At 38.3% G+C, this 14,591-nt stretch overlaps 1 non-coding gene across 1 annotated transcript; it reads left to right on the top strand.

The window, feature by feature from the left end:
• Nucleotides 1–11,464: 11,464 nt before the first annotated feature.
• On the top strand, nt 11,465–11,598 carry LOC114236700 (small nucleolar RNA SNORA70). The gene has a single exon (XR_003622565.1). It is a non-coding gene; the product is annotated as a small nucleolar RNA SNORA70 (small nucleolar RNA).
• The last annotated feature ends 2,993 nt before the right edge of the window (nt 11,599–14,591 follow it).

Raw genomic sequence — 14,591 nt, 5'->3', positions numbered from 1 at the left:
TATAGTGTGATTCTAGTTATTTTAAAAAAAACATAATTTGCCGAAGTGCTATGATAATCTTATTACACTTGAATACCAAAAAGAAAATGGAAGGTACCCCAAAGAACGTTTCTGCATTCAGTACTTCTATCCAGGTTGTCCCTTCTGTGGCAAAGAACGGCCCACATCCTACCAAAACCATTTCTTCTTCCCAAGCACACCTAACTTCCTTGTACTTCACTTTATTGTGCTTCGCAGATATTGCTTTTTTTATTTTCTTTTTTTCCCTCAAATTCAAGGTTTGGGGCAACTCTAATTGAGCAAGTGTACTGGCATCATTTTTCCAAAGGCTTTTGCTCACTTTGTGTCTCACTTTGGGTCATAGGTTGGTAATTCTCACATCTCAGACTTTTTAATTTGTGTATCTGTGATGTGATCTGTGATCTGTGATATTATCTTGCAGAAAGGTTATGGCTCAGATCATGACTCACTGTGAAGGCTCTGAGGATGGTTTGAATTTTTCAGCAAGAAAGTATTTTTTAGTTAAGGTATATGCATTGTCTTTAGGCTTAATGTTATTGCACACTTAACAGGCGACAGTCTAGCGTATACATAACTGTTACATGCGCTAGGAAAGCAAAACATTCCTGTAACTCTCTTTGTTGTAATTTTGGCTTTACTGTGTCTCCAAGGTGTATGCCTGTATTAGGCGGCCAGCTGGGAGGGGTTGCTGGACCCCAATCATAACTATGTAGTTGAAAATAACAAAGTTATTAGTAGCCTGGGTCCCTGCATGACCTGGAAAATGAGAGACAAGCTTTTCTGTTAGAGCTTTCGCCTTTTGAGATTTTCATATTACAGCGTTGTAACTTTTTGGCTGAATACTACATCCTGAGTGACTTATGTTACCATGTCTTTCTTCATGGGAAGTCTAGTCATTTTGCTCTGATATTCAACAATGCAATTTTGAAGGCATTTTTACTTCTAGTATATTTTTGGATGGGAAAATATGTAACCTTATTACTTTCCTAAAATTTTTCTTATGATCATTTTTTAAAGCTGAAGCTGTCCCCCTGAAGGCTTGCTGGAAGCAAATAAAATATCATTCATGTTTTTGCATGCTTGCTTATGTATGTGTGCAAGGATAGCCCTTTAATTTTTTTTTCTTTTAAATTAGAAGTTCAAGAAGTTCATGCTTCATTACGGAGTAACAATGAAATACTTGGAAGATAACCAAACTGAAATCAGAGAACCCTTTTGATTCCTAGCTCTGAAGACTTGGGGCTAATTAATGTCTTGCATTTGTAGTTTTTATATATGGAATAAAATGATGTCAAAATATTAAAAATTCTGGAGCAAGTGTGCAAAATAGTGAACTTGCTCCTTATCAGCTTGGGGTCTTGAGCTCCTCCAACATAACATAAAGAAGTTTCTGTTTTTCTCTCCACAGAAAGTAAAGTCAATTAAGTGATATTTTATTCCCACCATAACTATTGTTTTTGTTTGGGTTTTTTGTTTGTTTGTTTAATAAGAGTTTTCTTTTTCCCCCCAAAAGGTAGCCTTGAACAGCTTTGTTCTATTTTGATGGGGTGGAATTTAAGATTAAAAAAAATTATTTAATTGAGGTATAGCTGATTTACAATGTTGTGTTAATTTATGCTGTACAGCAAAGTGATTCCATTATACATACATATGTACTATGTGTGTGTGTGTGTATACACACACACACCCACATTCTTTTTCCATTATGGTTTATCACAGGATATTGAATATAGTTCCCTGTGCTATACAGTAGGACCTTGTTGTTTATCCCTTCTATATATACTAGTTTGCATCTGCTAACCCCAATCTCCCAATCCATCCCTCACCCACCCCCTCCCCCTTGGCAACCACAAGTCAGTTCTCTGTGACTGTGTTTCTGTTTTGTAGATAAGTTCATCTGTGTCATATTTTAGATTCTACATATAAGTGATATATGGTATTTGTATTTCTGTGTCTGACTTCACTTAGTATGATCATCTCTAGGTCCATCCATGTTGCTGCAAATGGCATTATTTCATTCTTTTTTATCTCTGAGTAATATTCCATTGTATATATGTACCACATCTTCTTTATCCATTCATCTGTTGATGGACACTTAGGTTGTTTCCATGTCTTGGCTAATGTATATACTGCTGCTATGAACACTGGGGTGCATGTATCTTTTTGGATGATAGTTTTGTCTGGATAAATGCCCAGGAGTGGGATTGCTGGATCATATGGTAGCTCTAATTTTAGTTTTTTAAGGAACCTCCATACTGTTCTCCATAGTGGCTGCACTGACGTACGTTCCCACCAACAGTGCAGGAGGGCTCCCTCCTTGGTGTGACTTTCTATTCCCTGAGTTCTTTCTCTTTTAGTCTATGCTCCTTGGTTTGCTTCTGTCCTTCTCCGTTTATCAATATCTCCACGTAGTATCTTCCATTTTCCTCACAAGTTCAACAATCATAGCGACTGCAAACAATGACAACACCAAACTTCCCAAATCTACAGAAATTTCAGGTGACATTCACTCTGCCCTCACCTGCTTCTCCACCATCTGCCTTTCTTCCTCGTTTCAGTCCTGTATTTTGCACACCTCCTTGTTAGGAATAATTCTTTGTGAGGATTCTGATATCAGGGAGCGATGTCTGTCCTCACTTTTTCTGTTGTTTCCCTTTTCTCCTGGATTTTGTCCTCTTAAGAGACTGTAATGAACAGATGTGCAAGCCTGTTTTCATTGTGTATTTACCCGATTTCTTTGTAATTGAACCCTCTTCCGTGCTCCCTTCTTTCTCCTTCTCAAGCTTTGGGGTAGCTCCAGCTCTTTCTGAATCATGACGTTTGTCTTCTCTTGCCTGCCCCCCCAATATTCTTTTCTAATGCCATGCATTCAACTCCCTTTTCTAAAAGCCACTCCCAGACTTCTGTCTTCAATTCAGAGATTCCTGAAAATCCACATTGCTTTCCAAAAGGTTAAACATTGTCATGTCTCTTTAGATATCTGATAGCATCTCAAACTGGAAAAGTCAGTTGTGATTTTATGGGCTTTTTAAAAATTAGAGTTGATTATTATAACTCTATGTATTATATATTATAACAGTTTCAGGTGTACAGCATATTTTATAGATTATAATCCATTCAAAGTTATTATAAATTATTGGCTATATTCCCTGTGTTCTACATTGTATCTTTGTATCTTATTTATCTTATACATAATAGTTTGTATGTATGGTCTTTCTTCAGCCATCTGAGCCTAGCAAATTTTTATAGTTTATTTAGAGATCATGGTGCCAATTAACTGGGAGAAATTATTTCTCATAAATTAGAAATATAGATTAGGGCAACTATTAAAAGGGAATTTCATCTTCTAATATTAAATCTAGGCTTTATGATCTCCTAGGGAACTGTCAGTGTCTGTTTTTTCCCATTTTTACATGGCATTGGGAGCAGCCTTAAGAACCGTTAAATATGCTTTCACAGTACAAAATGCTTAGAGCCTCCATAAAATGAACATGTTAAAAATAAAATTTGAAAATCAGTGCAAATGTGCTGAATGAAGAGACATGTATATTGAGAGGGTCATCAAGAGAAAGTTTTCCAATGGTTTCACAGTAAATAAAAACTCAATCTCAGGAGTCCCCTTTTAATTAAAGTGGAATTTAAGAATATTTCAAAGTGTACTACTTATTGCTTAGTTTTAAGTGTAAGATTATTTTTCCTGTTTATGAGAATAAGCCACGAGATAAAAGAGGAATTCTCATTAAAACATATAACACAAAAACACTTGAGAATTTCTCTCTGATGAACTTATTCATGATTTATGCATAATTCCATTGGATTTTATTTCACAAGGACTTTTATTTGCGTTAAGTCAATAACCTTTTGTACAAAGTTTGATCCTGAAATGTCTGAGAATCTACAACATATTTTTTATAAAAATCCTATTCAGAGGAGAACATCACACCATTATTTATAACACTCAGTCCTTTAAATTGGATGGAACTGCAGCTGGCTTCATGATTACATGTCTACATGTGTTATCATGCAACTGGAAATGAAAAAGATCTTAATTCTGTGCTCAGATGTGGATCTGGTTATCAGGACATGGTTATGGTCTTAGCACAAGTTAGAATATAGAGATAAGCTCTCCACATTCCAGGGTCTACCTTTCTTGGAGCAGAGTTATATTTTATCTAGAACGTTCCTCAGTTCCTCACTTTGCAGGCTTGGAGTCAAAAATCCATGAGATCTTCCCCATTCTGGTTCACTTAGTCAATGACGATGTGTAGACTTTGCCCTCTTAGCATGTAATGGCAATAGGACAGTTGAACCCAAGGAGATGTGAACAGAAACCTAACTGCCTTGTTTTAAGAGCATCCCGGTGTTGCCTTGACTTCACTGTAATCCCCAGGATTTCAGTGCTGTCTAGGTGGAATGCCAGGTCCGGTAGGCCATCAAGGTGGGTAGCTTTCAATACATGAGAATGCACGTCCAAGAAAATTAATGCAGTGTCCCGATACTTCAGCTTAGCATTGAAAAGTAAAATCACATCTGCTTGGATAGAGTTCCAAATACCCAGGATCTTCCTAGAGGCCGTTAAATGCAAAGTTTTAAAATTTACTGGACTCTCTTTATTGAACCATTTTTAACAGGCTAGAGTGGCAAAATATTTTTAGGTAGTGGGGGGGTCTGTCCCTTCCCCAAACGATGTGAAAGACGAGGCTGTGTTAGACGGGGTAGTAAGAGCGATACAGCTTCAGGGATTTTCCAGTTGTTTTCTTTAATAAATATATTTTCCACATCAGCTGCTTCGAGCTGCGTTGCTGGGACTTTTTTTCCATTCTTTACAAGTACATGTTTTTGGATGAGTTCAAAAAGATTCGACCAAGCACTGTCCTTTGAGTGTGGTGATAAAATTGAGGTGACACAGGCTTAAGACCAAGTGTCACTTGCTGATGGAGAATTGTCAGGATTTGAGCACCACGTGCTTTCCAGGGAGCACAGGTGATGGGAAGCAAATGAAAACCAAGACACTAGTATGTCAAAAATAACTCATAAAAAATAACTTGTAAAAAATTGGAAAAGAAAACCAAACAGGACTTCCCTGGTGGCACAGTGGTTAAGAATCCGCCTGTCAACGGAGGGGACATGGGTTCCATCCCTGGTCCTGGAAGATCCCACGTGCCGCGGAACTGCTAAACCCGCGAGCCACAACTACTGAGCCCGCGTGCCACAACTACTGAGCCCGCGTGCCACAACTACTGAAGCCCGCGTGCCTAGAACCCGTGCTCCGCAACAACAGAAGCCACCGCAATGAGAAGCCTGCTCGCCGCAAGTAGAGAAAGCCCGTGTGCAGCAACAAAGACCCACTGCAGCCAAAAATAAATAACAAAACAAAAAAAACAAAACCCAGTTAAGAAAAAGCAAGCATAGTCTCTTTTAAAAATAAAATTGACTGTAATATTGGGAACCACAAGGAATGTCTTCCTTAACTTGAAAGTTTTTAATAAAAGGATTAATATCCCTCTGTGTACAAATCTCTCAATCTTTCTCCCAATTTTATTCACATTATTATTATTTTCTTTTTGGCTCTGAATTCTCAAGAGATTTACTTATATACTTTGGAAAGACAGTGTCCGCGAACTGTTGAACCCTATTTGAAATCTATTTCAATAAGAATGTGGATACTTAGAAAATCAGATTACTTCTGGGTTTGGAAGAACAGTTAGTCTAAGCGTCTTCCTCCTATTTCAACCATTTTTCCAGCGTTCCACCAAATTATTCATCAGCCTATGCCTGTACATCTCCAGGGTGAGGGGATTCAATGCCTTGAAAAAAACAAACTTGAAAGTATGACTTTTTACTGAAACGTGACTAAAAGGGTTAAAACTGTTAGCATAGAAAAATGTTGTATCCACATTCATTTAAGATTAAGAAAAGCCCATGATTTCTTACCTTCTCCCAAATTAAATGATAGAAGTAATATTTGATTGCAGTTTTAAATTTCATAACAGTTTTCACATATATTTAATCCAATTATGGTCACGAAGTTAAAGCAGGTTCCCACAGCTTTAAAAAAAAAATCTTAACTATATATATTATGAAAGTATCCAACACTAAATAAATGGGCAATATGTGTGGATCCTTCTGTCTTAGGCATTAAATAATCCCTCTTTGATAAATAAAGGCAGTGAGGGTCAGGAGAGACAAATGAATTACCAAAGATACCATTAGAATTCAGATTTCCTGCTTTAAAACTGTATGACCTTTCCAATCTACCATGCTAATTTTCTTGTTCTCCAAGAGGAATATTTTTCATGCTAACTTTTTTCTAATTGTACTTTTTTTCTCCCAGAGGGATATTTATTGCTCTCTATGCCAGTACCTGTTAAAAGATAGTTTAAGAAAGATATGCTTATGTCATTATTTGCCTATCTGTGTAGTAAAATATCACATGTATCGATGTCAGGACAAAATATGTTCAAATTCAGGTTTGTTGATGATTTATTGCATGAATTCACATAAATTACGTTTCTTATGCCTCAGCCCTCTATTCTCTGTGATGTGTATTTTTTTTGTATCTTTCCAAGTTTTTATTGTGGCAAAAAAACATAACCTATAATTGCAAATTTTAACGAGTTTAAAGTATACAATTTTTTACCTTTTGATTTTTATTGAGATATATATATAAATTACATATATAACATTGTGTACATTTAAGGTGTCCAGTGGGTTAATTTGACACATTTGTATATTGCTTTACGATCACCACCGTGGCTTTAGCTAATGCCTCTGTCCTATTACATAATTATTATTATTTTTTTTAATAGTCAGAAGGTTTAAGATCTAGTCTCTTAGGAATTTTGAAGTATATAATACACTATTGTTGACTGTAATCTCTATGCTGTGTGCATTAGCTCTCCAGAATTTATGCTTCTTCTGTTTGTAAGTTTGTATCACTAAACAGCATCTCCACCTACTCCCTACTTACCCATTCTCTGGGAACCACCATTCTACTCTCTGATTCTACGAGTTCAGCTTTTTTAGATTCAACGCATAAGTGAGATCATACAGTATTTATATTTGTCCTTCTGTGTCTGGCTTGTCTCACTTAACATAATGCCCTCAAGGTCCATCTGCTATGTATACTTACCACATCTTTTTTTAAGAAAATTTTACTGGAGTATAGTTGACTTATAATATTGTGTTACTTTTTGCTGTACAGCAAAGTGAATCAGTTATACATATATCCAGTCTTTTTAGATTCTTTTCGCATATAGGTCATTACAGAGTACTGAGTAGAGTTCCCTGTGCTGTACAGTAGGTCCTTATTAGTTATCTATTTTATATATAGTAGTGTAAATATGTCAATCCCAATCTCCCAATTTATGCTTCCCCTGCTTTCCCCCCTGGTAACCATACGTTTGTTTTCTACTTCTGTGACTCTATATTTTTACCATTTTTTAAGATTCCACATATAAGTGATATATGATGTTTGTCATTCTCTGACTTACTTTACTCAGTATGACCATCTCTGGGTCCATCCATGTTGCTGCAAATGGCATTATTTCATTCTTTTTTATTGCTAAGCAATATTTCATCGTGTATATGTACCACATCTTGTTTATCCATTCATCTGTCGATGGGCATTTAGGTTGCTCCCATGTCCTCACTATTGTAAATAGTGCTGCAGTGAACGCTGGGGTGCGTATGTCTTTTTGAATTTCGGTTTTCTCCGGGTGTATGCCCAGGACTGGGATGGCTGGGTCATATGGTAGTTCTATTTTTAGTTTTTTAAGGAACCTCCATACTGTTCTCCATAGTGGCTGTATCAATTTACATTCCCACCAACAGTGCAAGAGGGTTCCCTTTTCTCCACACCCTCTCCAGCATTTATTGTTTGTAGATTTTTTGATTATGGCCATTCTGACCAGTGTGAGGTGGTACCTCATTGTAGTTTTGATTTGCATTTCTCTAATAATTAGTGATGTTGAGCATCTTTTCATTTGCTTTTTAGCCATCTGTATGTCTTCTTTGGAGAAATGTCTATTTAGATCTTCTGCCCATTTTTTTTTTTTTAATTTATTTATTTATTTATTTATTTATTTTTGGCTGTGTTGGGTCTTCGTTTCTGTGCGAGGGCTTTCTCTAGTTGCGGCGAGCGGGGGCCACTCTTCATCGCGGTGCGCGGGCCTCTCACTATCGCGGCCTCTCTTGTTGCGGAGCACAGGCTCCAGACGCGCAGGCTCAGTAATTGTGGCTCACGGGCCCAGTTGCTCCGCGGCATGTGGGATCTTCCCAGACCAGGGCTCGAACCCGTTTCCCCTGCATTGGCAGGCAGATTCTCAACAACTGCGCCACCAGGGAAGCCCATCTGCCCATTTTTTGATTGGGTTGTTTGTTTTTTCTGATACTGAGCTGCATGAGCTGTTTGTATATTTTGCGAATGTTTTCTCCCATTCTGAGGGTTTTTTTTTTTTTTTTCATTTTGTTTATGGTTTCCTTTGCTATGCAAAAGCTTATAAATTAAGTTTACCCGTATTGTAGTGAGTATCAGATCTTCATCCTTTTCTGTGTTTGAACATTCCATTGAACGGATGGACCACATTTTGTTTATCTATTCATCTGCTGATGTACATTTGCACTGCTTCCACCTTTCACTATTATGAATACTAATTCTCTGATCATCCATGTAGATGTATTTGCTTAAATACTTGTTTGCAATTTTCTGGGGTCTGTATACCTAGGCCTGGAATTGCTAGGTCATTTTCTACCAAGTTTTGCACATTATATTTTTTATTTCAACAGACATAAATATGATTTCCGCAAGCTCACATGACCTCGCACTTTGAATGACATTCTTTCTCATTATCAAATGACTGCTCCTTTAAAATAATCATTTTATCCTGTGCACAATAGATAGAGGATATGTGAAAATATGAGCAAAGTGTATTTTGATGTGGAGCTTTATTTGGCATTATCAATCTATTCCAATCACAAATTGCTGTTATAGCCAGGCCAAGTTAAAAATTCCCTTAAATATATGAGGGACAGCGCATTAAAAATGACCCAGGAATTTTAAACCAAGTTGAAACTGAAGTCTATGCCACCCACGTGCTATTCATGGCAATTATCACTTTATTGTCTTTCTAACAAGTATTACAAGTCTTCAGACGTCTGCATGTGATGTGTCCTTTCTGTAATGCTGAAAGTATGGCAAGATTGAACTGTTTGTGGGTTAACATATTTATTTAAATGTCTACAAGTTTAACTTAAGGTATCTTTTTTGTTGCCCTATTAAAAAACATTAACTCAGTACAAAGATCTAGAAAAAATGTTCACTGAACTATAGTTGAAAGTCACAGCCTGTGTATCAATGAAAATCCCAGGTTCCAATTTTTTTTAAGAAAAGCAACTCCTCAGGGATAAATGAAGATGGAGAGCATGTCTCTAAGCCCCTGCAGAAAGCCCTCCCCTTCAGCCTCGCAGATCCATCTTCCATGCAGGAGATCCTAAATTAGGGAACAGGACAGTTGAAGGAGTCCCAGACTGTCCATGTTCTGTGTGTTTCTGTTGTCTGCATTTGTTTGCATAGCACAGTGAAGCAGCAGGACGGTTTAATTACCACCATCTTTCTTGGAGCAAATTAATCTGCACTCACCTGCAGGGAGTCAATGAAGCAGAAAAGACCCCGGTGGAGAAATATTTCTTTTGTGTAGCAAAGCTCAAACCTAGTTTAAACCTTGAAACGCCAACGTATAATTTATCTCACTGTTCTCTGACTATCAGCAATTAAGATACCAGGTAAAAATAGGACATTGGAAGGGGTTTCTAAACACTTGGTGGAGGCTGGCTCATGTCTGCTCTGTTTAAATGTATCACCCACACCTGTCTGCCGGTTTGGAGACTGCAGACTTCTCATCAATCCCCATTTTCTTCCACAAGATTTGGAGCTAATGGTTTGTAGAAAATAACCAGCGTGTTGCATTTTTTTCCCCCTTTGTAGATTTTTTTTTCTTCCGTTATTTTACGAGGAAGTTTCACTTTCTTTATTTTTCTCATAAAAATGAGTGCGTTTGGGTGGGATTTGTAATGCAAGATGTATTTCAAACTAAATGAAAATGAAAACAAAACACATTACAGTGTGGGATATACAGGAAAAGAAACAGAAAAATTGGTCTTGGGATGCTTGCATTAGTTAAAAAAAAAGAAAGTCTCAGAGAAAATATCTAAGCTTCTGCTTTAAAAGCCAGAAAAATGAGAGCAAATTAAATCTAAAATAAGTGGAAGGAAAGAAATAATAAAGCGCAGAACAAAAATCAATGAGAGACAAAACTGTTAAACAGTGGATGAAACCAATTAAATCCAAAGCTGGTCCTTTGGAAAGTTCAGTAAAATTGATTAATTTCTAGCCATCTAGTCAGGAGGAAGAAAAGAGGTAAGACACAAATAGATAAAATAGGGGCACTGCTAAGGGCTTCATAAATATTGATGTAATAATTAGAGACTATTATGAACAAGTTAATACCGATACATCTGGCAACTTAAAGAATCAGTGAACAAATTATATAAAAGATGCAAATTACTAAAACTCACGCAAGAAAAAAAATAACTTATATAGTCCTGTGTATATTTAACAAATATAATTTGCAGTAAAATAGTTTCCAAAGAAAACTTGAAACAAAAATGGCTTATTAGGCGAATCCTAAAAAGAAGATTTATGGAATAAAAATACTGAATACAGGCAAAATCGTCTAGAGAATAGAATATGAGAAAATGCTTTCTAAGTTATTTTAGGAGGCTAGTAGAATCAGAACATAAAAAAGACATTACAATAAAAAGAAACTACAGATGAATAAATCTAGTAAATCCCTAGTAAATCTAGGTGTAAAAATCCTTAACAAAATAATAGAATAATAGAATCTACCGATGTATAAAAATGGTCATACATCTTGGCCAAGTTGGGTTTAAACATAGGAATATATGGTTGGTTTCACACTCAGTAACCCATCAGGATAAGTCAACATGTTAATAGAATAAAAATGAGATTCCAAGTGATAAGAATAAGAACAATTTGCTAAGAATAACTGAAATAGAAAAAGCAGTTGACAAAACTGAAATATAAAAGCTAAAAATATAATTTTTCTGTAAGAAATTATAAGACAATTGGTGACCTTCCATTAGGAGAAGATCTTGTAGGTAGGACACAAAATACAGAGACCTTAAAGGAAAACTATAAGTTGTGTTTCATTAATATTTAAAATTTCCATGTCTAAAGACTTCAGAGTGTGATATTAATCCACAAATTGGGAGAAAGAATTCACAAAATAAAAGGTTTCTTTTTAAAAATTTTTTTCGGCGGACTATAGAAAGAACACTCAAAAATGAGCAAGAAGGACATCAGCACAAAATGATTTAAATGGCCGAACAGTTTAAACAGACATTTTCTCCAATAAATTTGCAAATAACCCAATTAAGCCGACTGTGCTCTTTTCCCCACGGGGGCCTGATGTCCACTGGCTCCAAACAGCAGTCTGCTTGGTAGTGTATTCAGCCTGTTGCCTGTTTGGGTTGCCCTAAGGGATCTTGGATTCAGCCCTTTCCCGTGCACATTCATGACTGGCCAGCTGTCCCCACTTGAGGCTCCAGACAGGTATGTGCAGTGCCTTTGGAAAGCCCCAGGGCCCAGTGGCCAGGGTCCACGTGGGCAAAGTCATAATGTCCATCGGCAGCAAGCTACAGAACAAGGAACGTGTGATTGAGGCCAAGTTCAAGTTCCCTGGCCGCCGGAAGATCCACATCTCCAAGAAATGGGGATTTACTAAGTTTAATGCGGATGAATTTGAAAACATGGTGGCAGGAAAGCGGCCCATCCCGGATGGCTGTGAGGTCAAATACATCCCCAGTTGTGTCCCTCTGGCCAAATGGCAGCCCCTGCACTCACGAGAGCCTTGGCACTGTGCCCTCCTTACTCATGCCCACCAAGAAGTCCTACTTTCTTGTCAAAAAAAAAAAAAAAAAAAAGAAAAGAAAAATGCAAGTAACCAAGAAACGCCTGAAGTATAATCAATATCACTAGTCATTAGGAAAGCAAATTAAAACTACAGTTTACTGCTGCACATAGATTGGGGCTAAAATTAAAAAGGCAGATGATACCAAGTGTTGGTAATGATGTGGATCGCCTGGAAGAATTCTCCATGTGGGTGGAAATGTAATATTAGAAAGCCACTTTGGACAGCAATTTCACTTTTTTTAAATGAAATTAAATATACGCTTGACATAAACTCATCCTGCAATGCCTCTCCAGGTATTTATCCAAGAGAATTGAAGACTCTTTTACTCATGGCCAGCACAGCATTGTCTATGCCTTTTTAACTCATAACAAACAAAAACGGGAAACGACCCAAGTGTCTGTCCACTGGTCAGTGGATGGTCCTGTTTCCGCGAGATGGATCACTTCTCTCCAATAAAAGAAAAAAATAACAAACTACAAAGATTCACAATAGGGATAGGAGGATTAACCAAGATGGCGGAGTAGAAGGACGTGCTCTCACTCCCTCTTGCGAGAGCACCAGAATCACAACTGGCTGCTGGACAATCATTGACAGGAAGACCCTGGACTTCACCAAGGAGGACACCCCACGTCCAAGGACAGAGGAGAAGCCACAGTGAGACGGTAGGAGGGGCGCAATCAGAGTAAAATCAAATCCCACAACTGCTGGGTGGGTGACTCACAGACTGGAGAACACTTATACCACAGAAGTCCACCCACTGGAGTGAAGGTTTTGAGCCCCACGTCAGGCTTCCCAACCTGGGGGTCCGGCAACGGGAGGAGGAATTCCTAGAGAATCAGACTTTGAAGTCTAGTGGGAATTGATTGCAGGACTGTGACAGGACTGGGGGAAACAGAGACCCCACTCTTGGAGGGCACACACAAAGTAATGTGTGCATCGGGACCCAGGGGAAGGAGCAGTGACCCTGGGGGAGACTGAACCAGACGTACCTGCTGGTGTTGGGGGGTGTCCTGCAGAGGCAAGTGGTGGCTCTGTTTCACCGTGGGGATAAGGACACTGGCAGCAGAGGTCCTGGGAAGTTCTCCTTGGCGTGAGCCCTCCCAGAGTCTGCCATTAACCCCACCAAAGAGCACGGGTAGGCTCCAGTGTCAGGTTGCCTCAGGCAAAACAACACAACAGGGAGGGAACCCAGCCCCACCCATCAACAGTCCAGTGGATTAAGGTTTTACTGAGCTCTGACCGCCACAGCAACAGTCAGCTCTACCCACCACCAGAGCCTCCCATCAAGCCTCTTAGATAGCCTCAACCACCAGAGGGCAGACAACAGAAGCAAGAAAAACTACAATCCTGCAGCCTGTGGACCAAAAACCACAGTTACAGAAAGACAGAGAAGATGAAAAGGCAGAGGGCTGTGTACTAGATGAAGGAACAAGAAAAAACCCCAGAAAAACAACTAAATGAAGTGGAGATAGGCAACCTTCCAGAAAAAGAATTCAGAATAATGATAATGAAGATGATCCAGGACCTCGGAATAAGAATGGAGGCAAAGATTGAGAAGATGCAAGAAATGATTAACAAAGACCTAGAAGAATTAAAGAACAAACAAACAGAGATGACTAATACAATAACTGAAATGAAAACTACACTAGAAGGAATCAATAGCAGAATAACAGAGGCAGAAGAACGGATAAGTGACCTGGAAGACAGAATGGTGGAATTCACTGCTGCGGAAGAGACTAAAGAAAAAAGAATGAAAAGAAATGAAGACAGCCTAAGAGACCTCTGGGACAACATTAAACGCAACAACATTCGCATTATAGGGGTCCCAGAAGGAGAAGAGAGAGAGAAAGGACCAGAGAAAATATTTGAAGAGATTATAGTCGAAAACTTCCCTAACATGGGAAAGGAAATAGCCACCCAAGTCCAGGAAGCGCAGAGAGTCCCATACAGAATAAACCCAAGGAGAAACACGCCGAGGCACATAGTAATCAAAGTGGCAAAAATTAAAGACAAAGAAAAATTACTGAAAGCAGCAAGGGAAAAACGACAAATAACATACAAGGGAACTCCCATAAGGTTAACAGCTGATTTCTCAGCAGAAACTCTGCAAGCCAGAAGGGAGTGGCATGATATACTTAAAGTGATGAAAGGGAAGAACCTACAACCAAGATTACTCTACCCAGCAAGGATCTCATTTAGATTTGATGGAGAAATCAAAACCTTTACAGACAAGCAAAAGCTAAGAGAATTCAGCACCACCAAACCAGCGCTACAACAAATGCTAAAGGAACTTCTCTAAGTGGGAAACACAAGAGAAGAAAAGGACCTACAAAAACAACCCCAAAACAATTAAGAAAATGGTCATAGGAACATACATATCGATAATTACCTTAAACGTGAATGGATTAAATGCCCCAACCAAAAGACATAGACTGGCTGAATGGATACAAAAACAAGACCCATATATATGCTGTCTACAAGAGACCCACTTCAGACCTAGGGACACATACAGACTGAAAGTGAGGGGATGGAAAAAGATATTCCATGCAAATGGAAATCAAAAGAAAGCTGGAGTAG

This window comes from Balaenoptera acutorostrata, chromosome X, assembly GCF_949987535.1.
Source record: "Balaenoptera acutorostrata chromosome X, mBalAcu1.1, whole genome shotgun sequence".
NCBI lineage: Eukaryota > Metazoa > Chordata > Mammalia > Artiodactyla > Balaenopteridae > Balaenoptera > Balaenoptera acutorostrata.
The sequence above is the reverse complement of the archived record's forward strand: the minus strand, read 5'-3'. Positions and strand labels throughout refer to the sequence as shown.